At 41.9% G+C, this 25,227-nt stretch overlaps 1 long non-coding RNA gene across 1 annotated transcript; it reads right to left on the reverse strand.

The window, feature by feature from the left end:
- Window positions 1-7,117: 7,117 nt before the first annotated feature.
- Window positions 7,118-12,561, reverse strand: LOC125907375 (uncharacterized). Its single transcript, XR_007452595.1, has 2 exons — window positions 8,785-12,561; window positions 7,118-8,720 (listed from the first exon to the last, which is right to left on the reverse strand). It is a non-coding gene; the product is annotated as an uncharacterized LOC125907375 (long non-coding RNA).
- Window positions 12,562-25,227: the final 12,666 nt, after the last annotated feature.

Consider the following 25,227-nt stretch of genomic DNA (forward strand, 5'->3'; position numbering starts at 1 on the left):
CAATTAATTGTCATGTTGAACTTTGTGACTCTAATGTTTTCACAGAGTTACTGCGGGTAAACTTCACACTTAATGACAATGCAAGTTGTTCCTGATCTCATGCATTCCATTTCCAGGAAAAGCGATATTCCTATATGTTGGTGATATTATAACAAATATTTAAGAATAACTTGCAATATGATTTATGATTAAAATAAATATGGTAACTTTCATGGGAATATTTAGGAAATTTTATGGTCTATTTTGATGACCAAGACCGTCACAGACTGTGTAGCAACTACGTTAATAGTATAGTACAACATACTCATCAACAGTTCAACAGCAGATCAAATGTCCAACAATGCTGACTACACGGCCCTACAAGGCCATTGAAGTTCATATTCAGAACTGATAATCGTTCAATGATAATTGTAGCGAATGGAACACGTTCTCACGAGATCCACCAAAAACGAGCACATTCACATCCATTTACCGGTGCCGGATTGGTCCAGATGGTAGGGAAAATTTCCAACGATAATTCATGTTAATTGATAACAAATCATCTCTAAACACGGCCTCATTAGCATCGAACCTACACCTTCCATTCGGTGGCCGATATCTCGACGGTAAATATTCACCCGACACCATTTGTGTGAAAATCCCGTGCTCTCGCGAGTCACGTTCGGTACTGAAAACAAGATGATGCAATGTCCGCTTTTTGATCCTTGGAATAAAAATGAAACCAGTCAACAGCCAGCAAAGATGTGCAATATTTGTTTTGAAATTGATTCACCCTTGGGATGGAAATACCAGTACTCTCACTAATTGAAATCATCCGATTAGCAAACAGGTAAAGCCAGTAGTGTGTATTGTATTTTTAGAACAAGGTAACAAATTAGCACATGAGTGACAGATACGCGCAGCAACCCATACTCATCATCATAAAAGTATCAATTTCAGTGTTTTCCCGCAATTTAATATTTAGACACATGGCAACAAATATGTCCGCGTCCGTGTTGTTTTTTAAGGAAAATTATCTTCATCACCTGGGCCCTCAATCCATCCAGTAGATTAAATCTTTCATCTTACCATGCTCTTTAGATTCGTTATGACTGTTTCACGTTTGGGTCGTGATGTCACAAATTGTAGCAATAGAGAAGCAACAAAAAACGGAACGAACTAACTATTCCTCTTTTTTCGCGTCGTCGTGTTGTTGTTGTTGTGTGTTGTGTAGAAAATTGGTACGCTAATTAACATTGGCAAGATGTCAACGCAAATGGTGCTGCTGCTGCTGAGGAGGAGGTTGAACTAGTTGGACGCACATCTGCCAACTGGTAGAACTGGTCAAACCTAGAGAAAAAAAGAAAGATTTCGCTAGCTATGGTTAAGCATTAAAGAGTGTTGTAGGAGGTAGAAATAATACAGAAATGCAAAATAGCAACTCCCGCCGCTACCATTCAACCTGCACCAACCACACACATGACGAACTTAGCTCTGATGCTTAGTGTGTGCTCTCATCGTTACCCCCAGCTAATGCTAATAAATGCTATTTCCTGATGCTTACCCATTCCGTTTTATCTTCGAAGCTATTAATCAGATAATGAAATGCTAAATGTGAAGATGTTGCTCTGTTTTTATTACTTGGATGGGACAGCTCCGTGCCTCATCTAATTGGCAGATAAAGGGAAAAGATGAGTTGATTTATTTTTGATCGCTATTTAGAGAACGTTCGTTCTTCTCCGTCATTATGATTTTTTTCATTCTAAACGTTTTGATGTTAAAGCTGGGCATTGAAATGGATTAAGAATGTTTTCAAAATGAATCACTTTGTACCTAAAAGGATACAACCATTTTTCATTAGGTTAATTTTATAAGAGTTGAATTTGTTTTCGAGGTAAAATGTTAAGAGAAACACAAAGCCATTTAGTATTATCCTAGTCTGTAAAGAGACATTGGATAAATGTTCCTAAGTTTATATTTTTTTGTCAAAAGATTTACATTTATATTTCAAATTAGCTATAAACTGTATCTACAGATTGTATTCAATGAGCTTTTAATGTCATTGCACTGATTGGTTTCATAACTTCTCTCAAATAAATTCATTGTATAAGCTAACACACTAAGAACAAGTCTCAACTTACACAAAAACCACAAAAAATTGATCATTAAATCCAATCCAATAAATAGAAAACACTGTTTAGGCGTCATCTATCAATTACGTAACACTGTTAGAGGTATTCCCTCGTCAAACGTTAAACGTTGTGGCCGAGTAGTCAAGTCTTTGCTACGAAGAGATGATTCTTGTGAGGCTGGAACCCATGACGGATATGTTTTCAAGCCGTACGAGTTGGTTATTGTACCACGGGACCCTTTCTGTATATGATGTATAAGCTGCAATATAGAATTAATCAAAGAGTTAATTATATACGACCATTTGATAATTTTAAATAATTGTTAATTATTTTATTAATATCTAAGATTTGCAAAACTTCGTCCCGTAACGATGGAATAAATAAATAAAATTTCATAAATTAGTTTGTCGCTAGCTGTTTGCTGTAGATGTGTAGCAATAAACCAACTAGAATGAAAAATCATCCGCAAATCAATAATAATCTGTTTAAACATATTTCTAGACTTTCTGGCACCGTTCACGGGTTTCGTTGAAGCGAACCGCGAACTACGTTTTCCTCGTTCATCCACACCGCACCGACGTGTTGCGGCAAGGGGATACGCAGACGTCAAAGCTGTTCACCGGAATTCCATTTCATACATGAAAAGAAAGCAACAGATCGACGTCACACAGGAAGCCGCTAATTTTTGACACTAATGAAGCGAGTGAGCCGAATTTAGTTGCCACAAACTTTTGGAAATGCAAGCGGTCGGGTTTTTTGCAAATTTACAAACCTACACCAACGCAAACGCTGTATAGCCACAAAACAAAAAAAGATGAAAGCCATTGCCTCTTAGCGACACATTGAATGTGTGTACGGACGACAGACGGCAATAGTCTGTTCTGTGTGTGTGTGTGTAAGTACATTTAGCGAAAAAGAAAGTAACAGGAACAAGTCGCATATACGACAAGGTTCTAAATAAAACCGGAGAAGGGACCTGACAAAAAAACAGTGACATAAAGGAAACAAGTACATATGTAAAGGAACATCAGGCACTGCCGTGTGTTGTGAGGGTGGAAAAAATAGCACAACCAGACGGAAAGCCGCCAACCTGAAGGTGATCTCATTAGTGCGGAAAATCTAATTATTTACTCGCGTGGCGCGAGGTGGCTTGGGGAGTTGGGTGAGCGTACAGGCCGAGTTTGCAAAGACCGACTGTGGCCCCTTAAGACTATGTGTGAATGTGTGTCTGTGTGTGTTTATGTGATCTTCAAAGGGAAACACTCGTCCCGATTTGTTGTTGTTTTTGACGAGGTAAAATGTTATTTTTGCCTGCCTCGGGCTGCTCGGTACTAGTGGACGTGAGCTCTTCCTTCCCTCCTGCATATACCAACACCTGGGTTTGATCGATTTTGCTTTGCCCGAAGGTGCCAAGTATGATGACTGTGAGGGACTCTGTTCTTTGAGAATTTAGGTTTGTCTAGTCGTCGCCCCCAAAAGCCAACACCAAAAATGTATGAAAACGACCAAACGGAAAACCTTCAAATGGGATTACGAAATCGATGCTGTGGGATTAGCTGGATGGATGTAATGAGATTAAGCAATTTCTTAACGGCATTCGGGGTGAGGCTTAATGTCGTCCAAAAATCCATCCTTCATTAAAACTCGCATCCTTGCCCCTCCCAGGGCTGCCCGTGAGTGGTGTTGCTTTCTTCCGGACAGGGAGAACCTTCCCGAAATGGTGAAGCGAGCTAAGCGGAACAGAGACATCAGCGAATGTGACTGTGGTGTTTGTGTGTACTTCTAAAAAAGCAATTGCAAACCTCAAATTGGATTGCATTGCCTGATGACGTTTAAACTTTGTAACATGAAACCTAAACCCAGGAAGGGAACCTCCCCAAAGCTTTATTTCGGGTCTGAGACGGTTGATGACGTACGGGAATTCTACATTTGTTTGGAGGTCCAGGTCGTTTATGACTCAAAACGGCCGGGGTTGGAGCTCGGTTATAAGGGAGCACAAATTGTTCTAGAAGTTGTTCGAATTCGACCGTAAACAGATTTTGACCACAGCTTTACCAACCATAACAGTAAGCTTCCTCTCTATGTTTTGAATTCTGTTTAAGCGTATTATTCCATCAGCACTTTCCAACGCCTCAGCGCGTCCCTTGACAACTCCCAATCGATCCCACACTGCACCTTTTGTTGCAATACAAAAAAACTCTTTTATTGAAACAAATTTTTTGCTGCCATCAATCAATTTGTCGAGGAAGTTCCCCTTTTCCCGTGTCCGGAAAGTATATTTCCCAATAAAACAAAGAGGGAATGAAAACACACACGCGCGAGGCCACTGTTATTGTTACAGCTCCCCCCATCGGCCGGTCGCTTCCCGGAACGCGCGACACAGCGCAAACCTTCGCCTTCAGGGTTTTTGCAGGGCAGGAAAATCGCTTTCGCCAGCTTCGCGGGGCTGGGTTGTTGGGGCGGGGGACACAGAACCCTCAAAATCGATCCAATTCGATAACCTAGAAAGTGGTTGTGGTTGAGTTGCCAGCGAGAGTTTAAGCGCCGGAGCGCACGTGTGCCCCTGTTTCCCCCACCCCACCACTGCAAGTGTGAGAACGCTCTCGCGCTACACAAGAACGCGGCCAAAATGCTGATGCAATGTGGTAGAATTATTGCACACGCTTCTACAAACTGCAAGCCTTCGCTTTCCGTCGCCGTCGCTGTCGCCGTCATCATCAGCTGTTTCCAATTGGATGTGCCAAACAGTGCCCGGGCCCGTTGCCAACTGGTCCAAAGACACACTGGCATACACAAACTAACACGCGATGGACTTTCTAGCCCGACTTTCCATCGCATTTTTGGGGTGACACAGCTGTAGTACGGGGGTGGTGGATGGGGATCAAGAAACATAAACTAGCGAGGGCCAATTTTTGCTTTCCAATCTGGCTTGGACGAGACGAATCGGGGAACAAAAACCGGCTGACCTTCAATCGGCACGAACTTAGGCGACGGGGAGCTAGTGCTGGGCTACACAGCAACACATCTTCCTATGTTGCTCCTTCCGGAGCCGATTCTTGGCAGACGAGCGCGAGAAGCTGAGAAACGCGATCACTAGCACGTACACACACGCGCGCTGTGCATTCGTTGCTTGTCTGTGCGATAAACAACCGTTCATACATAGAGATCAGTAGGGCCCAGGAAATACACGGTACGGTACAATCCCTTCCCCTCTGTTGTCTCATCACCAAACCGGCACCAGGGTCAGCGAGTATGCCCGCGACTACGTCATCTGTCGCGCACGGTTTTATCACTGGAAACGGGGCCGGTGTGGTCCACCTTGACCATGAATCTCGCGCTCGCTCCAGGGTCTTGCCCTCCAGATGAGCGACTTTTGTATGCATCCGCGTTGACAGAAGTGGGTCCCACCCCTAGGCCCCTGCGGCCCAGGGAGAGCGAATGGGGGGAACGCTTGCATGATTGATAAGATCCAGGCGAGGCTTGTTGCACTGCTTGAAATAAATGGCATCGAACAGTAAAGGCACCTTCTTGAGATTGTTGTATGGAATAGGTGTTTCGATGTCAAGGTTAATTGTTTTATATCGCTCACGTGTACAGATGCAACAAGCGTATACGTACAACGGGTAGCGTCGTTAAAATAACTAATTTGCCTTCATTAAATGTCACTAAAATAGACTTGCTGAAGTGATTTACATAGGAGGTAAAATTATATCCAAATATTATAAACAAAATCTTGTATATGCTCTTTAGCAAGTGTTAAAGAAAATAAAATATAATTAAAAACACATAATATATAAAATATTATATATTATTCTAGTTATAATATTAGAATATTACCCCCGTAATTACACCAGTCATTTACTTTTTGTCACATGTTGCTGGTGTGGTTATAAATTTTAGATTTCTCAAGCCATAACTATTGCATTCAAAGTAAGGATTTTTCGGTTGGCTGTAGAAAAAAGAGGCGTGATATTTTTGTTCACGAACATCCTTTGAAAGTTGATTATTAAAGCTTACTTGTAAAATGAAATCTATGACATTGCGGGCTGCGAAAATTCCGAACAACTGACGAATTTACACCATGTCGGACGAAGACATGCGTGTAGACATGTTTTAAGGACTACCTTCGATTTTTGATCAATGTTTTCTAAGTTTTTGGGATAAAATTGTGTGCGATGGAACACAACTGGAGGATGTTAGATCAGTCTGCGTACTATTGAATTTTGGCGCCTTTGCTTACCGCTGCGAAGTCAGTGGACGCGATATCTGCTCGCTGATATGTTTGTTCATGTTCTCCAGGTACTATTGCACTGTTAGGTCCGATGCCTCCTGGATCGACCCTGGATCTTCATTGTCAGCATCCTTTGGAACCTCAAGTTGCTCAGGGTCGAAGGCCATTCGGAACAGGACTTTTTTGCGATGCTCTGATTGTTGTCTATTAGTGCTAAGATGTTGCCAATGCTGGAACAGGCTTATAGGATGTCCACAAACTACCGCACAGAGTCCGTTTTAAACGCTACGTTTTAAACGCCGTTCTTGGATCGTGCACGCAGAAAAGTGTTTCTTCACTTTTTTGGTCATCATGGTAAGAGTTCTACTGATACAGGAGTAAAATATTGTGTGCTGTCTCTTGGGATAGTATAATTGAAAGTACAGTCTGTTCCCGAGTTACGCGGTGTCTGCGTTCCCGACGAATCCGCGTAACTCGAATATCCGCGTATGTCGAATTTCTCTTTTTTTAACTAAAATACTATTGATAACTCGGAGTTTTTTTTATTTAATTTAGTACTTTTATACACTTTATCATTTATTCGATATGATTCGTGCAGAAAATTATAATATTTCTGGCTTTTGGAGGGTTCAATTTGTTAGCATAAATGTCAAATTTAGAAAACCGCGTATCTCCGAATCCGCGTATGTCGAGAACCGCGTAACTCGGGAACAGACTGTACAATAAACGTTTTGTTCCTGCAAATAAGGTTGTAGTATGAAAAAACTGTCATCCGTTATCATTGGTCAAGATCTAACATTTATTCATATTACACTTTTTGTAAATGTTTTGTTTGTTTTAGCTTTTCAAGCAATTCATGTTTTAAATATGTTTTTAGTGCAAACCTGTTCCATCACAAATTGTAAATCTGTTTGCCTAGCAACAGCTAATTTTAACATATTTCAATAAGCACAGTGGGATGTTAATCGTGCTTTTAAATCAATTTGCTTTTTTTCGTATAAAACATTAAATAATAAGTAAATGCAAATAATTAAATTTGTTCTTAAATCTCTATCAATTTGATGTGATCATGAAGAAACAGTCCACCAGCAAGGTGGATTCATTATTTTATCTCATGCTCAAAGATGCCTTAATGCATCAGCTAATGAAGCCCACCAAGAGTGCACTTTGTGACCCACAGCTTGCATTAAATGTGCAATAGACTATTTATTCAACAGCTACTTAATAAACTCCCACTTACAAAGCCGAGGGTGAGCCCCTTCCGCACTGTAACCGGTACCGGACATCCTCCGGTTAAATAGGCCCCACCTGCATCGCGCACGCATGTGTGCAATATTCATCGCTCATGGTCACCTTCCCATCAGTCAGCGATGCAGGCCCCAGCACGGGCCAGTGAGCAGCAAACAGTCGGCAACAACCATCACCGCCCGAGTGGCTGCAATTCGTCTGCCCCGCTTAGTCATCGAGTTTCTTACCCAATGTTAAAACTGTTTATTCGGCAAAGTGGTCCGTTGTTGCTGGCTGGCTGGCTGGGTGTTTTTAAAACTTCTCTTTTTTGTTGCAAAAGCATAGCACATCCGTCTAGCAACCGTGGCGGAAGGCTGGATGGATAATTTTGGAGCAGCAAAGCAGGAAAACGAAAGCTGTTCCTTCCTCGTGCCTGATGGATTTGGCCGATGCGCCTCGGTAACGCCCACCCGGAGGTGTGTGTGTGTGTGTGTGCGTGTTTGCCGCTTCTTCTCACTCGATTGACGGCGGCAGGCGCGTTGCCATGCGGATCGGAACGTGATCGGTCATCATGCCACCTTCACGGTCACCTGATCGGTCAACCCGCGGCGGCCACGGTGACTAAGACACTGTCAGCCCATTTTGCGACCTGCCCTCGGTGTCCCGCGGTTGGTCGGAAAGGGTTTCGCGATGGCTTTATTTTTGGAGCAGGCCTCGCAGGAACCGTTTGCTAATGTCACGGGGGAAACCCTAAAAGGGGTGTGTGTGTGTGTGTTTGTGCGACAGGCCCCTCGGGCGTTGCGAAACGGGAAAAGCCGTCCATCGCGTGTGCCTTCCCGGTCGGGGTATCGAACGTTTGTTTTGCAATCGGCTGTTCGGGCCACGCGCCTACCAACCATATCCGTCTCCGGCTTTGAAGTGCTTAACACCTTGCACATTTTTTGTTGTTGCCGCTGCCGTTGTTTATTTCCTCTGCCGTTGGGTTATTCTATTAGCTGGGCGATTTTTTTTTCTTCTGTTTGTTTGTTTGCTGTTGTTATTGCTCCCTTTGAGGTCTGATTTTCTGCTTGGTTCGTTTGCTTGCTTTTGTGCCTTTTTTTCACCGCTCCAATCAGGTGATTCGGTGGCGTGTCTTTGGGCTGTGCCACTTCCTGGAATTGAAAATATGCAGATCGATCGGGATTGAGTGTGTTGGGTTGGGAGGTTTTTTTTTACCCTTCTGTTTGCTTTGGTTAAAACGGTAGTTAGGTTAGCAATCGACGTTCAATTTCAGCGAGTTTTTTTCCGGTTCAAACGTTATGAAATCAATTGCAAGCTGTTTGACTAGTGATGATTTAAACTAAGAAAAAATGAAAAATGTGGAAAAAATACACTCAAAAATCAATGAAGAATTTATTTAAGTTGAAAAGGTTGCGTAAAACATTCTAGTGATTAAATTAAATAGTTCTCTACAATAATTAAAGTAAAGATAATTTGCAGTAGCAATTGTACCAAACAGTTTCGTTATTTTCCAAGCGCATATTATTTGTTTTCCAAGCGCACATCCTTTGAATAAAAGCACAAACATTATTTGAACAAAGATACAAATATGATAAAATAACTGAATTTGTAGTGTGAGTAGGAGCCCTTTAATTGAATAAGTAATAATTGATTTTATTATTATTTTTTTACCTTGAATTGTACAAAATTTTAACATTTTTTTGTCATAATTCATGGTTTACAATACAATTCATAGAATTCTTCCAATTTTTCCTCACTACTATTTTCAAACAAATTATGAATAAGGTTATATTCAAAATTTAAATTTGTATAAATTGAATTTAATTGTTTGTGCTCAACAACCCTCTTAACATGATTTGGGCCTTTTATCAGCTTAGAACGAGTACTTGCCAAAATATGATAATTAGAATTAAGCCAAATATGATAATTGCCAAAATAATAAGAATTATGATAATAAACAAAAAAAAAATTCCTTTCAGTTTTGAAAATGCAATCTATTAATTGCATGCATTTTTTACAGACTTCTTCTTCTTCTTCTTCTTTGGCACAACAATCGATGTCGGTCAAGGTGTCTGCTTGTCCCACTAGTGGGCTTGGCTTTCAGTGATTTATTTATTACCATAGCAGGATAGTCTGTCTTACGTATCAACGATTCTTTCGGTGCTTGAACCCATGCCGGGCATGTTGTTAAGTCGTACGAGTGGTCGACTGTACCACCAGACCGGCCTTACCAGACTGGATTTTATAGACACAGATCGATATGGTCAGTTTTCCAGCTTGATGCTTCAGTAATTCAACTTAAAACATGTCATTAACAGATTATTAATGCAGAGTAGTACATTAGATTTAGTAAATAAATCCAAGAATTTTAATAGCTGAATCTAATAAAACATTCTATCTAGTGGTGTGTATCCTGTTCCTTGTATACAAAACAATGTGTCAAGTCTACAGAATAATATTCAACTATATCAAATCGAATCATCTGTCATTGACTGCCACCCATTGGATAATGCTGAATTTGGATTTTATGAAATGAACTTGAGCTGGTTGGAGTATCACTGTAACATAAGATTTATTTGTGAAACTGTTAAATAATCTAAGAATTGGAGGCATTACGATACTAACCAGCTTTTATTAACGAATTGAAGTTGACAGTTGATGGCTGAAATAATAATAAGAAAAAAAACCGTGCGCCAAACAACCGCAAGATTCTTGCCTATTTCATGCATGTTTTAATTGCTTTTGCTGAACCATTAATATTTTGTCAAAAAAGGTAGAAATTTGAATTAATCAGCTTCAGCTTACTAACTTTTAATTCCTAAATCTGCACTAACATCGTGCAGAAGTGCAGAAATAAAATAAAATAATAAATAAAAATAATAAAAAGCTGTCGGACAGAACAAAGTTTTGTACTACATCAAATCAATATCCACAACATTTACATTATCGCTGCATAACTCATATCTTAGTGATTTCTTTTATTTTTTCGTCAAAGAAAATACAAATAAAACCCCGGTTCTGTGTCTCGTTTAGCATTGTTTTTAGCCCAAAGTCACACCACCGCAGTGTGGTGTAACGAGTTCACATTCCCCCCAAATGGAGCCTTCCTTCCGGTGTTTACGTGACATCGAGTTGCTCTCTCACCAATCGCACTAACTAATTCCGGTACGCCCGGTCGCACTTGGAGCGGAAAGCCACCAGTTTTTACTTCCACGCGGCCAAGGAAAAGTTACATCCATTCCCTCGATCTCTCTCTCACCCGCTCCTCCTACTCGCATCCTTCACTGGGAGTTTGGAAAGACAATCGGGGAAAGACTTTGAGAAACAAAACCGGTAAAAGAAGAGATGATGTCGCAGACAATTTGTCTCCCATCTTCTCCCCCTTCAGCGAGTAACGCGAACACGTTTGTCAGTAAAAGCGCAACGCATTTAAGGCCACCCATCCGAACTCTTTCACCCCTTCCCCAGGGAAGGAGTGGGGGGGGGGGGTCAGATGGTGTCGGATGTCACCCGGGCAGAAAGCCGTGCACGACAGTTTTCGTGTGTTTTGTCAGAGCAATTTGCTTTCGCGGGCCCGCTGCTATCTTATCGCGGTGCGGTGTCGTGCGGCCATGGTTGACATGAGAATCGTTTCAACTCTCGCTCCACTGTACGGCCGCGATGGGTCGCGCAGGCTGCCTTTATCCCTCCGCCCCGAACCCCTTTTAGCAGCAACAGTGTTTGATTTGGGGCTGGTTGTTTAAAGCGAGCTCTGGGGCGAGGCGCAGGAGTCGCAAACATTGAGCGCAAGAGTAAGAATCCATCCTTCATATAGAACGCGGCGACCCGTTCCCGGGCCGTTCATCATCGGCCACTCGGCCTGGCCAGACTGGGAGTCGCGAGAACACAACCCCAGCCATTCTGTCGGCCGTCACCCTGATAAGCCGCACCGATGGGCACCGGCGGCGGCGGACGGCAGCTAACTTGACAAACATCAACAATATGGCCGCGTGTACGCAGTTGGGGAGGTTTGGCCGTGCGATAAGTGCGAGCACGCGAAAGTAAATAAACAAATAAATTGTACCACACCCTTTGCCGGCCACGCCGCTCTCACTCTCCCCTCTCGATCGGCAGCTTCAATTACAATTACAGATCGCTGTTGGGGTGAGGGGTGAAGAGGAATGGGAGGAACCAAGTTACATCATTGCGTGCTGCGGTGAAGCTGCTGTAATGCTCTTTAGCGCTGGAAGCGATCTGTCTTTGAAACGCATCAGCATCAACTCTGGCTCTTTACTGGCTTTAGTATACATGCAGTCACGTTCACAACTTCTAAGCGCAGTTTCTCGTTTTCTTATCGCAGCCAGATGGGCGGTAATAGAGAACTACACACACACACACACAGTAGCTAGTACAGCCCGAGGCCACTAGCACTAGGCTTATCGCGTGCACTCGTTTCACTATCAGCTTGTCCGGCTATCAGGCGCGTTTGTACTACCCGGGGCCCGGTCGGTCAGTGCCATATGGGTCACCAACAGCATACTTCCTGGGAAGCGATCGTGATGAGCGCAAACGATTCTTTCCAGCGTTAATTACAACAGTTTAGATAGGTTGTCTTCATTTGATGAGTCGTTGGGATTGGTCATTGACGTTAGTTATGGAGATTTTGATTTCGTTTGTCATAGAATTACACTTTTATGCTTTGCGAATTGTTGTCCATGAATGATAATTGTTATATAATTCTAGTATGATGATGGCTTTTGAAGGATGAATCTCTCCATGCAATGGTCATGTTGTTCCAACATAATTTTTAATTATATTAGAAGGCACTGAAATTAATTCTATTGGAATACCTATTTCCTAGTACTATTGGCTCAACTAGCAACAGAGCTACGCATCTTGAACCATGGATCGACATCGAGTCAAGTAGAAATTCAGATCTTGATAATAGCCTGGACATATTCAAGATGTCATCGAAAACATTGCAATAGTTGGTATGATTAAACATTGCTGTTAGGATGAAATTTGTAGGTCTGTTGTATGAATCCGAAATGTTCAAAGAAATTTTAATTTGAACATAAGAACTTTACATTAACATCTTAATTAGTTTCGCGGATTTTTGGGTCGAGAACGACTATTGCGTATGGAATATCAAATTCTTGGCTTCTCAACATAGTTTAATGGTAGTTGACAGTGAAGATTGTTCAACATCAAGATGCAACAGCCAGATGCAAGTAATTCTATCGTTTTCTCTGAACAAAAGATAATTTTTAGAGTGATATCTTGACTCAATTATATATATCAGTCATAATTTGGTAATTTTCAAGTCTTAACAACAGCTGTGATCCGAGATCTCTGCTAGGTAAAAAGGTCATGAAAGTTAGACATCAGAATTAATCATTTTTGGATACTCCTGCCTTTTTGCTGAAGATAATAATGTATATGTTTTATTCTCTTTTTACCTACCTCGAATCATGATAATTATTTAGTTTGAGTGGGCACTTTAAGTAACAATAACTGGACATTTTCAGGGTCTTTCTGGGGGAATGACGTTGTTTGATATGTATGTCGCTATCTATGTTCCACATTCAAAGGATTACTCAGGATTAAGTTGATGAATATATTCAAGCCGTCTCGTTTTTACTATGCAGCAATTTTGTTGAGTTTCTAGGCTCTTGAAGGTGCAGTTTAATTCCTAAACAGTCAAAAATTAAAGAATACAATACCTCAATTTTACCAAATCATATATACCTGACTGGAAATACCACCTATACTAAATTTTTGCCCCTTGTTTGTAAACTTAAAACGCATCTGTATCAAACTCTGAATTTCAACTGTAAACAGTGGACTTGTGTATTATGAAATAACAATCGTCTAGACGCTGCGGTCAAACCAAACATTTTGCCTAGCCTGCGATAAATATTGTATCGACTAATAAAACAACTTTTAACTCCAAACTCGCTGCAGCTGCTGCGCATTTCTTTTTTTCGTTTTTTTTTGCTCTTCAACGTCCAGTACCGCGATGTCAGCCCCAACCGGGTCACACCTTTGCTAGGTTCAGCTTATCTTAAACTGCATAATAGTCAGCGGTAAACAAGTTTGATAAGACGCAAAAAAAGCTGACCGTGTTGTTGTGGTGTTATGTTTATTCAAATCAAAATTAAATATCAACTCACGGAACGACCGTAACTGGGCAGTTTTACACGTACACGACCGCGGCAAGAAAAACCGTGCCCAACTGTGAACCAGGTAAACCAGGAGTGAATTTTTTTATCTAACAAATAGACTTACCCACTCCTACCCCGATCGCACACACACATACGCACTCGTCTACCGGTTACTGGTCAGTAACAAATGTGAGCCTTATCAGTGTGCCAGACTCTAGAGACTTTCTGGCGCAGTTTCAGACACATAATCGGATCCTTTTTATACGCCCATTGTTTATACAGGGTGTTTGCTAGTTTTCTTTAAAGTCTAACTGCAGAACGTTGAAAAACTTAAGCTTTTTTGCTGAAAGAGAAACACTGAGCTACTTCAGAACTGGCAAGTAGTGCAATCGATGTGAAGGTAACAGCTTAGTAACACGCACCGCCGCCTGTGTTACCATGCGAGCTAAGTTCGTTTAAATGCAGTTCCACACAGCAAAAAGCAAATCGAAACATTCTCCAACGGAAACAGCGAATGTAAACACTTTAGCGAGTATAATGAGATCTTGACTGTAAGTTTGCCTCAACCAGCCGTGCACGTTCTTGCCACTGTATGGACGATAAAACAAAAAAATAGACAGACGATCAAACTTTACCTGCTCCGAGCAGCAGCCGCCACATTGACACAAGATAAGCACGATGATGAGTAAGCTTCACTTAAGTGTCATTGGTTACGCAAGACAGATTACAGCGCTGTCTGTTGGTAGAGTAAATAATTATCTTTTTTTTTTTGTTTAATTCGTACTCATACTTTTTGCAAAAACGGTGAAGTAATTTAGAGGATGTAATTATGCAAGATCAGCAGTGAGGCAAATGCTTATCATTTCCGTGTCTTGTTAAGGGATGAGCAAGATAAAAGTGTAATTGCAGAAAATTGCTGTACTATATGGAGAGCGCTATTGAGTGATTAAGAAATGTAGTAGAATGTATGGTGTTTGATTTTTGTTTAAATTTACTTAAAATATACATTCCAAAGTATCCATTCAAATAAATAAATAAAAACCGAATAATTAGGTAAAAAAAAAATGATTTGATAAAATAGATAAGTCCATTGCTGAATTCTGTGCATCGTTAACTGTTATTGAGCAACGAAATGTTTAATATTGTGAATAGTTTGAATAGAATAATACTAATTGCTTCTGTTCGAAACTCCTCAATGCTAGGAAATGAATTTTTATCTTGCTTTTCATACCTGTTGAATATTGAAACATAGCTTTTAAACATGTGTCTGTTTCGTAGTGACTAAAAACACCGTAACATGAAAGTTTTCATAAGACAAATTTATAAAAATAACGTTTTTAGAGTGTAAAAACCATTTCACAAGTCTAGCCAGTTGTTGAAAAATTCCGAACAATATTATAATTTTTGAATGGTTTGAAAACACGAAAAATCTAATTCCTCATATATTTGTTTTGAAATTATAATTATCTTAAATGTAAAATTTCAATCAAACTAATCAAAATAGTACACAAATGTAATGCTCAAAACGAAAGTGCTCTATCGTTTTGCCTCACCTTCGATCAACGCATCCATCATAAATGCACGAATTCGATTACATCACCATCATTATCGTCATTATCATCAAGTGGGCTCAATCTAGCGAAAACTAAACCATCGCCCAACTCCACACTCATCTATTGACGGTCGATCGATGAAGCTTGTGGTTGCGATGGATACCTTGACGGAGGCGGGGATGGACCCAATTGTTGCAATTTTACATTTCACCAACATGTCTCTTCAGCCCCCGGTTGCGTGCGTGTACATGTGGACCCAATTTTCCGATCAGTTTTCCACGCCCCAAATTCCTCCCTTCGCTGCTTTTCACCCTCTTCTCTGCTCCAACTGTGCTCAATCTCTAACCACTTTGCTCGCAGTTCATTGGCTATGAAATATTCAGACGATTTGTCGATGAACCGTGCATATCGGCCAGAATGCAGGCTCTTCCCGCTGTTCAGCTGGACGTTCACGTGAACACTAGGGAGCCACACAAGCCACACAAACAGCGGCAGACACATCACTAGACGGTCCATTACGTGTAACCGTCGGTCCACTGGAGAGATACGTCCCTCCGGGGGCACAACTCGAGCCCGAGAACTGGGCGAACAAGCTGGTGGAATTTACTTCGACAGTCATCGTCATGATATGCGCCTGTCAGCAGCAGCAGCAGCAGCAGCAGCAGTAGGCGAACGCTTTGCACAAAATCGTCCTTTGGCGCCAATACTCCCTTCCGTTCAGGTCACAACACGGGAGGGTGTATCGTTTATCAACCAGCATGGGCCCGGGATGTATATACGGTTCAGGAATGGAAGATAATCATCCAACTAATGAAAACCAACCGAACGGGGGGCCTCATCGTCGGGATGAAATTGAAGGGATAAAGGTAGGAGTTGCAATGACTGAGGTGCGGTAATGTGTTGTTGGGAAGGACGAGCAGTGAACGGATATGTCCTCCTATGTGGCTTTTAGGGCGTACACAGTGTGGAAGAAGAAAGAAGCTGAGCTCTTGTTTAAAAAGCGCAAGTACACGTTTTAAGCTTCGTTTATATCGTCCCTTCAAACAGTTTGTAGAACAGTAAGCAATAATTGACAAGAACTACTGAACGAAATAAAGTTTATAACAGTTGGTTCATGTGTGTTACTTTGAAGGTTACTTTGAAGTCAGCACTGTTTCCTTCGTCCAGTAGTTCGCTGAGAACATCACGGATGCACTCAGGCCAAGATAACCAGTTTACAGGGCATCCAACGTGCAAACGGTACGGATAAAAATTTGATGGGTGACTGAGCAAATCGTTAATTATTCAGCTGGAAATTGAAGTTCCATCAACATCTCGCCATTCGGTTTGGACGACTTCCTGCTGCTGCTGCTGCTGCCAGTGTGTCCCGGCTCGTACATCCCTATTTCGATCCTGATTGGAGTCCTTTTACCATCTCCCTCTCTCTCTCTCTCTCTCTCTCTGTCTACATCTCTTTCTTTCTCCCACTTGTACCTTTCATCCTGTCATACACACACACACATTATCAGCACAATATGATGGCTGACATCGACCGCGAGACCGAGAGTAACCGAGCCCGACCGACAGGGGGACGTAGACATATTGCGCCTTAATCCAATCAACGTAAATTGAGCATGGCTCGTGTGCGCAACGGTTTTCCTCTACGACAGTTTCCACATCTCTGCAAACCATGTCAGAGCTTTTCCCCCCGAATGAACGTGTGGAAATGCACACCGAACAGGCGCGCAAGCAGAGTTTCGAAGGGGGATCGAAGGGTTTTGATTATCCTGTCAGCAGCGGATGAAAGCTCCCGTGATGGTTTCGCCGGTGTCCGATCCTGAGCATTTGATGCGACATCACGGCTGAAAGATATTTGAGTTTCATTTCGCAAATTTTGCCGATAATTAAATGACCGAATGCGCCGGTACCGGTGGTACTTCATGGGGCGTGCTAGTTGCGTGAGATTGATCTTGTACAACAAGGAAAGGACAGTGAGTAGAGGTATGGTGATTAGCTGGACAAATTTTAGGAAAAAATAATTTCAATCAAGCGATACGGGTATACTGGTTATAGCAACTAGAAATTAGGAATAACTACAAAATTGTTTGTTTGTCTGTTTTAAACACTGGAAACTCTTTTCTAAAATATATCCATGATTCAATCTCAAACTATTTTGCTTTATAAGGTTATAACGGCTTTGGAAATTGGTAGTACACTAGTAGATATCACGCTTAAAGTTTTTGATGGAGCAATTGAAAGCATTGACTTCAATTTTTTTTAGATTTCAAAGCTCAAATCATTTACGCAAACTAGTTATCATATAAAACAAAGAAGGGTATTACTGTTCCTATCTATTTGTTTTTAATCATTAAATCATTCATGAATCATGTAGCACGATATTAAATCATTTATATTAAATTTGGAAAGTAGTTGAATCGTGCAACATTTTGACAAAACGACATAAACTTCGTGTTTATGTCTAGATATCATTCTACCTACTGATTTAGACCTCCGTTCAAATTTCAGGTTTGCTGCAAATCTAATCCCAAATCGCGCTTGACTCTTCCCAATACCCCTTTTTCTATTAATGCTTCATTCCAATACTTCCTGGCCTGACGCACCTGGATTCCAATTATTTGTACACGCCGTCTAGCGCGTCGCTTGACAGACGTACTATGTGCGCTCTCGCCAGTGTATCCTGCCGGTGCAACTACTACTTCCTCCTCTACCAGCGCAAACTAGGTTAACGATGCCGACAGGGACACGGACAAAAAGGGGACTCACGCACACGCACAAATCCCTTCGTTCGCTATTGCGTGTGCACACGCGCTAGTGCGTGCCCTGCCAACGGGTTCGGTGGCCTCTTGTTTTATTATTTAACTGCAGATGCAGACTCATCTGCAGTGCGTGTTGCGCGAGTGCGACGTGATGTAGCACGAGTCCTAGATCCCAGAAATCAGTGATCATTTTGATTGATTGCTTTTTAAAACGAAGCATTTGATTAGGCTTAGTACGGCACGATAGCAGCCTATGAAGATTCGTCGAAAAGCGGGAAGCATTAATACACATAATAGCATACCGAAAAAGAGATTACCAGTTTAGCAAAGAGGGGAGAGTGCGAGAAGGACATTTATTCAAAAGGTAATTTTTCATTGTAACTCCACTATCAGCTTCCCTGACAGTGCTAGGATCGTTCGAAGTGATTACATCTGCTTAGAACTCATTACAAATAGTATTTCATTTTTACTGCCACACCAACACTTGGAGAGCCATTCACAAAACCTCAGAAGCAAGGGAATCTAAATCCACTTCCCACTGCCTGGCCTACCGGCGCCTGTAGAAAACCTAGACTCCCTCCTATTTCAAAGGATCTTCATCTTGATTGCTGGTTTCGTGCTGGATTGAGTTTTCCATTTCGGAAAGTTTCCCTTACTTCCTGTCCCATTGGGCCGATCCCTAGCAGGACCCCGAGAGATCATTTTTCTAATTTTCTCGCTTCTCTCGCGCCAACGACGACTACGACTTTCCAAACTCCAATCCCCCCAAAGTCCCGTGGGTCGGCGTGCTGCGGGAGATGGTTCTGTTATCTTGATGTTCTGATCGTTTTTTTTCCCCCAGTCCTCATTCGCTCGGTAGGATTCAAACGGTTTCGAAAACCACCGGGAAGAGACGCCCGGTGAATGATTGCAGCTTTATCCCTGCCCAGCTAAAGGGAAGCAGATTGCCTAGCCTGACTGGTCCATTGCTTTCGTTCGCTTCACGAGGCTCGTTAAGAGCCTTCTGCCAGTTTTCCTTTACCTCTCCTGTGGCTTGGTGCTCGGTGGCCTAAATTCATCAAAACATTATACAACTAAGAGCAACCAAGGAGGGTTTTTTCCTCGTTCGGGTACTATTTTATCTCTCTAACCATCACGGGAGAATCGGTGTGCAGATAGCAGGGCCATTCACTGCACCAACTCCCCATCACACTACTAGGGCTGCAGAGGCTATCTCGTGTGCCGAGGATTCGCACTGCATCCCTGATCCCTGGACAACTCTCGGGTTAAGAGCTTTCGAATAGAAAACGCCCCAGCTCCACGTCCACCACCCTTGGCTGGCATCAACAAATCCATCAAAAAGCATTACTTCCCGGGCAGTCGGTTGCCGGTTCGCTGTGCTGCAACGTACACCCCATGTTGTGCAGTAACTAGTCCTTGCTTTTGACCAACCGTTGGAGCATCTTTCCCATCATCATCATCTTCATCATCATCCGCACTGGAAAGGAATGGAGCAGAAGCATGATATTGTTCCACCACTATGTTATGAGAGTTATCTTAACTAGTTTGTGCTGCTCATTCCCTCTTGCGGCTCTTTTCACTCGGCCCGGAAGTGCGTACCTGCCATCCCCTCTTGGTTTTCATTTACTGCAACAATTTTTCACCAGCACCAGTCGAAAGTATTCTTCCGCCGTAGCACGGATTACCGGAGATAAAAGTCGGTGGGATAAAGCAAACTTTGGGTGCACTTTTGTGTGAGTGTGCGCTTTTTTTGTTGCATGCAAAAAACCTTCTGTATGGATCTTTCATGGCATGGCAGTCGCTTTGAAATAAGCAGTTGATGTTTCACTCGTACTTTCATTGGTAAGCAGAGGGAGTGGTGGTATGCTGCAAAAGGAAGTTTCTTCATAAATTATGCTAGTTCAACAAGGGATTCCACTAGCGAAGTTGTTTTGCTTCGCTGGCGTGTGCATGAGAGATGACGTGTTCCTTTTGACGGGGTTTGAATGGGAAGTTTGAAGGGGTGTAAACGTAGAGCACGATTGCTTGGTAGAACTGGGTATAGTTGAGGAATTTGGAGATGTTGTTTTGCCTTGTTACATTAACAAGGGAGCATTACCTGGTTTACTTGTGTTTATCAAAGCGTAGGTTCTTTCGTACAATATGCGATGATCACATTTTGTTTTGGAATTATTCGGTATCTTTAATGTAATATATCGTACATATTTGGATAAAACTGAGAAAAACATGAAACAATTTCTATCCAATTGTTCTATTTTACATGATTGCTTGATTTGGTAAAAGCTAATTTAATGTCTTAATGAACTTTGAATTCTTGAACTTCTGAATAATACTTCTATGTTAAGATCTTCTACAATACGTTAAGCAAGCAGTATACTAAAAGGATAATCATACCCATTGATATTAGTGGTCTTATTTCCTATGCTCTGAAGTTAGGTATTGCAGTGTCCTAAGCCATGGTGACTTCAGTATCTAAATATATGTGGAAACAATCTATGTCCATATGGTCTTTACGATCTTTCTTTACGTCTTTACGATTTGATCATTCTTTTGACAAATCAGTAACAAATGTTTTAAAAGTTGATTTCGTATGTCTATGCATGTATTTGAGGTAAAATGCATTGTCCTTTTCAGAATAATTCATGGTGAAATGCAGTGCATGATCATCCTTCAGAATTTGCATTTTTTTCCTATACGTTCTAAAACTTTGCTGAACAGATATTTTTTAATTCATCAAGCTCATTAGAATGAACATAGAAGTTTTCAACGCATTCTGGAAAATGTAAACCAACCACAAGCGTTGTCAAATTCAGAAAACCACCAGCTCCTGGTATCGTTGCATTTAAAATTACTATAGTTAGTCTATGAAGTTAAATTAATGCATTAATGCAATGTAACTCCACACATCACGTTGAAAAGATATCGATACATGTTGATATCGATATTATAAGTACATGCTGTTAACGGTGAACTTTCGCTTAAAACATGACAACATACATCATCCTATAAATAGTTTTCAGCTGCTGTGGTCACTGATATCTGTCCATGGTGTCCAAGACAAGTACTGCTTGTATTTGGATCAACCTATAATCTTCAAATTAAAAATATAAATTTAAACCCAACCAACAGTGGCAATTCAATGGCCTGTCATATATTTGTCACATATACTGTCTGTCAACAACCCTCTCCATCAACAGTTTTAGTCATTCGTAATTACAGTTTTCAAACCACACACAGATATAAAAAAAACACGCAGATATCCAATCAGTTGATTGACTCACTCACAAACACAAGTCTTTGTTGAACATTACTCATATTTTTAAACAATGAAAAATAGATTGATTTTGATAGTTAACCGACGAATCATACACTAATTGGTTGTTAGAAAATTTCCATCATCACCCACCTGATATTCTCACATTATGTGTACCATGTTAGTTTTTTTGTTCCGCAGAAATCGAACAAAAGCATTCTCCTGCACTAATTGTGCACTCCTTTGGCAGAACTAACCAGTGTCTTTCCCATACCCTCTGCTGCCATACACACCATCTATCGTTGCATTATTAGATTTTTCCATTCCCGGGGACGTGTACGTGCCATGTTTTTTTGCTTTGTAGCTTGTACTGTTGTTCTGAATTCCTGTGGTACTTTTCCATCGCTAGCTGGGTGGGTGGGTGGATGTGTGGTGCTGCTGCGTTCGAACCAGACCGAGCGACGCCCGCAAGCGCGCGCGTGTCCACGTGGCGAGCAGCTGATACGACCGTGCGCGCACACACACGAAGCACACGATGAGATCATCATTCATATGGTGGTCGTCGCGACCGTACGCTTCCAAACCCCTTTGTCGATAATTGATCTCTCCCGCGTCAAAGTCGTGCGTGAGCAGGGGGAGTAAGGAAGATATTGAACATACGCCGGGAGCGATGGAACCGAAGCTAACCGGGAAGCGGCACGATCGGAATCTAGTTGTGTGGCGAGCTGTGGTTAGAACTGGTGCATGGGAAAGGCATGACGGGGAGAATTGGTGCTGGCAGTGTGTCCCGGCCAGAGCAGGTCAATTATTTTTAATGACACTCCGAAACAACCCGTGAAGCAGTTAAGCGTGTTTGGGGATGGTTGGCTGAGGAAAATGGATGAAATCGAACGCTCGCTGCCAAGGCGCGCGGTATGATCGAACCGTATGGTAGTTCTTTTTTTATGGCCGATCGTTGACGTTTGCTTGGTGCTATGACGGAATGTTCCTATTTTTATGAGGTTTAAGGTGGTAGATAATAAACGGTGGAAGTAGTGTGGGAGAATAACAGTTGCTTATGGTCTAATTTGTGTTGAAATCGCAACATCAACTACCGCTGAACATTTCATTTCAGTCGCCTCAATTCATTTTAATGTTTGAAATGTGGGAAATATTTGAAGTATATCTTGTAACTCTTCTCATGATTTGTTGCAAAAGCAGCTCGACGGTTTATATAGGTACAAATAAGGAAAAAAATCAATAAAATAGTAGAGAAAAATATGTCAATAAATTATGTAAGACTTAAAAATAAATCTAAGTAAGCGTCTCGATGGTCTATTCTATAGATTCGTCGGTTTCTGCAAGTCCGAAATGGATCAATTCTTACCGAGACCAACTTACCAGAACGGAAGACTGTTGCTCCTATCTGTTTGCGCAAGAGATGCTTAGTTGAAGAATTACGATTACGAAATTTTTGAACAATTTCTGTTTAAGCTTAAAAACGACCCATGTTCCAAGCAGTGAGAACTTATTTTGATGTCCAGTTATTGAATTTTATGGAATTAATTCGCAAAAAGAGCTCGTATGATTGAATAAAAACTATCATAGGGGTATTACGATACTACTCAGCTTTTTCATATCCAACGGCTGGTTATCATGCTAACACTGCAAACAAATCCACGTGCAAAACTAACCTTCAGTATTTCAGTCTAGATTATTTCAGCCTGTAAACAAACGTAAATTCGTCGCGGGCGCGATTAGGTTAGCTTGCGAGCATGTTATCTCATGAAAGAATGAATTTTTTAGAAATAAATTCAGCTGATTGGCTGGAAAAATGCGTGATAGATTTAATTGTATCTACTTATTTCGTTCTTTTGGTAGTTCATTTTAGTTTGAAAATCAAATGAAACGAAACATTTGCCTTTACGCTTTGATGTGCGAACCTTTACTTCAAAATTGTGTTTGTGTCAGTGGTAGTAATTTAATGTCTCTTTTCCTATTTCCTGCTAATTCTCTTCTTAGCTAAATAGCAGTTTATTCAATTTCTCTTGCACTTCGATCGTTTCATTATCATCCTTTTTCTAACCAAAACGATTGAAAGTGTTGTAACCAATACCAATCCCACCACCGCGCGCATCCAACAGCTGAGATGATGTCGATGATCATGGGTGGCCATCGCCTCACGTTTCCGCTGCCTTACTTTTAGCACTACTCTTTCCCGAGGAGTGATCTAATTTTTGCAAATTTCACGCTCCTCCTCATCAGGTCACCGCCAATTCCTCTCTGCTGCCCGTGTAGTGTTCTTGCTGCCCTATAGCTGTGCCTCTGTCAGTTGTTTTGAACAGCTGTTTTCGCCTGCCCGCTTTTGCCGTTACGATTATACACAGTGATGTTATGCTTCTTTCCTCTGCTTGCTTGCCTCTCCCCTTCCCTAAGCCCCGCATGGTTTTGTGCTTCCCGCAAGCCGTTCCCAAATGCCGCCTCATGTAATTAGCAACCCCATCCCTGTCTTCCACAACACACCCCATTGGCAAATCGGTCGGGTCTAACCCCACTCCTTGCCGAAAGGGTCTTGCTGAGGGGTCACCCTCAGTCACACCTTTTTTCCCCCGGTTTGGCTTTGTTGAAGCAGCAGAGCAGATGGAGGTTATTGGAGCTATACCGGTACACCCACCCACCACACACTTCCATCTCGAGTTTCCTCTCTTCATCTCTCTCTCTCTCTTTCTCTCCTGCCTTGCCACAAAAGGTTGGCAATGTTCGACTTCGACTTCGTTTCATAACGCTCAACCGGCGGCGATGGCGACTGGCTGTCTAGTTTAGTGTGTGCAGTGCGATTTTTTTTGTTCGCCGTTTGTTGCGCTCTTCCTATCAGCACCGCCACCATCGCGATTGCCACCCTTGCGACCAACCCCCGAGAGGAAGCCGGCAAAGTCACATTGCACCCATGTATGTTTCCCCCTCCGGGCGGATCGGTTTCGCGCAAACACGCACGTGCGATTTATGTGTTTGTGCTAGTGAACGACGGAGGCAAACTAACAATTAACGTGTGTGTGTGTGTGTGTGTGTGTGTGTGTGTGTGTGTATGTGTGTGGTGTTAGAAAGGGATAGAAGCGACGGTCACCAACACCACCGCACGCAGCTCACTTCGCAAGGGCCTGCGCGAACGGTAATGTACTTCGCGCATCGACTTGTTTAAACTCGATTTATCGCTGCCAGCGAAGGGGTGGCAAGGGGGTGGTTGGTTTGTCGGTGGTGAAGGACGGTAGCTGTGTGCCTTATATACTACTTTAAGTGTCTTTGTGTAGGTTTGTTAGGTTTTAGAATGACAATAGCGGGGAGCTGAAAGGTACGGAACGGCCGATGGAGCCGCTCGAGGTAGTTAAAGGTGCCATTGAAACCGACATAACACATCCAGCCGCTTCGTCGTTTCGATAAACAAAACTTTTATAGCGTTTTTTTTCTTTCTTTTGTTGTTGTTGATGCTTTGTTTGGTTCGAACAATGTGTCACCGATCAAGGGTTTTGGAATTGGAATTGGATGCGGCAGCAGTGCTAAAAGGGGACGCGCACTTTGGAGCAACAACAACAGCAACAACAAAAAGTGCTAAACATTATACAACACTCCCAAACAACTGGCTGGCTGTTTACACGTTTCTACACTCCAGGTGCAGCGGAATTAAAGCAAATAAGAATGTTCTAAGGGTAAAAATAACACACCGTTCGCTGGGAAGGCCACGGGACGAGTAAAACGAGGGCTTGGTTGATAGTTGATTTAAAGTGGTTTGTTTTTGCGGACCCCGAAGATAACGATGACTATTTGCTGGCTTTCGATAAGTTGTGATTTTTGCAATAACATTGTAATACAGAGTTGAATGTTAGGTGTGCAATGTTAAAAAATCGAAGAAAACATTACCCTAATGTTAAAAAATCGTAGAAAACAATGAAATTATGCTGGAATTGTGCCAAAAAAGA

The sequence above is a fragment of the Anopheles coluzzii genome, chromosome 3 (assembly GCF_943734685.1).
Source record: "Anopheles coluzzii chromosome 3, AcolN3, whole genome shotgun sequence".
Taxonomy (NCBI): Eukaryota; Metazoa; Arthropoda; class Insecta; order Diptera; family Culicidae; genus Anopheles; species Anopheles coluzzii.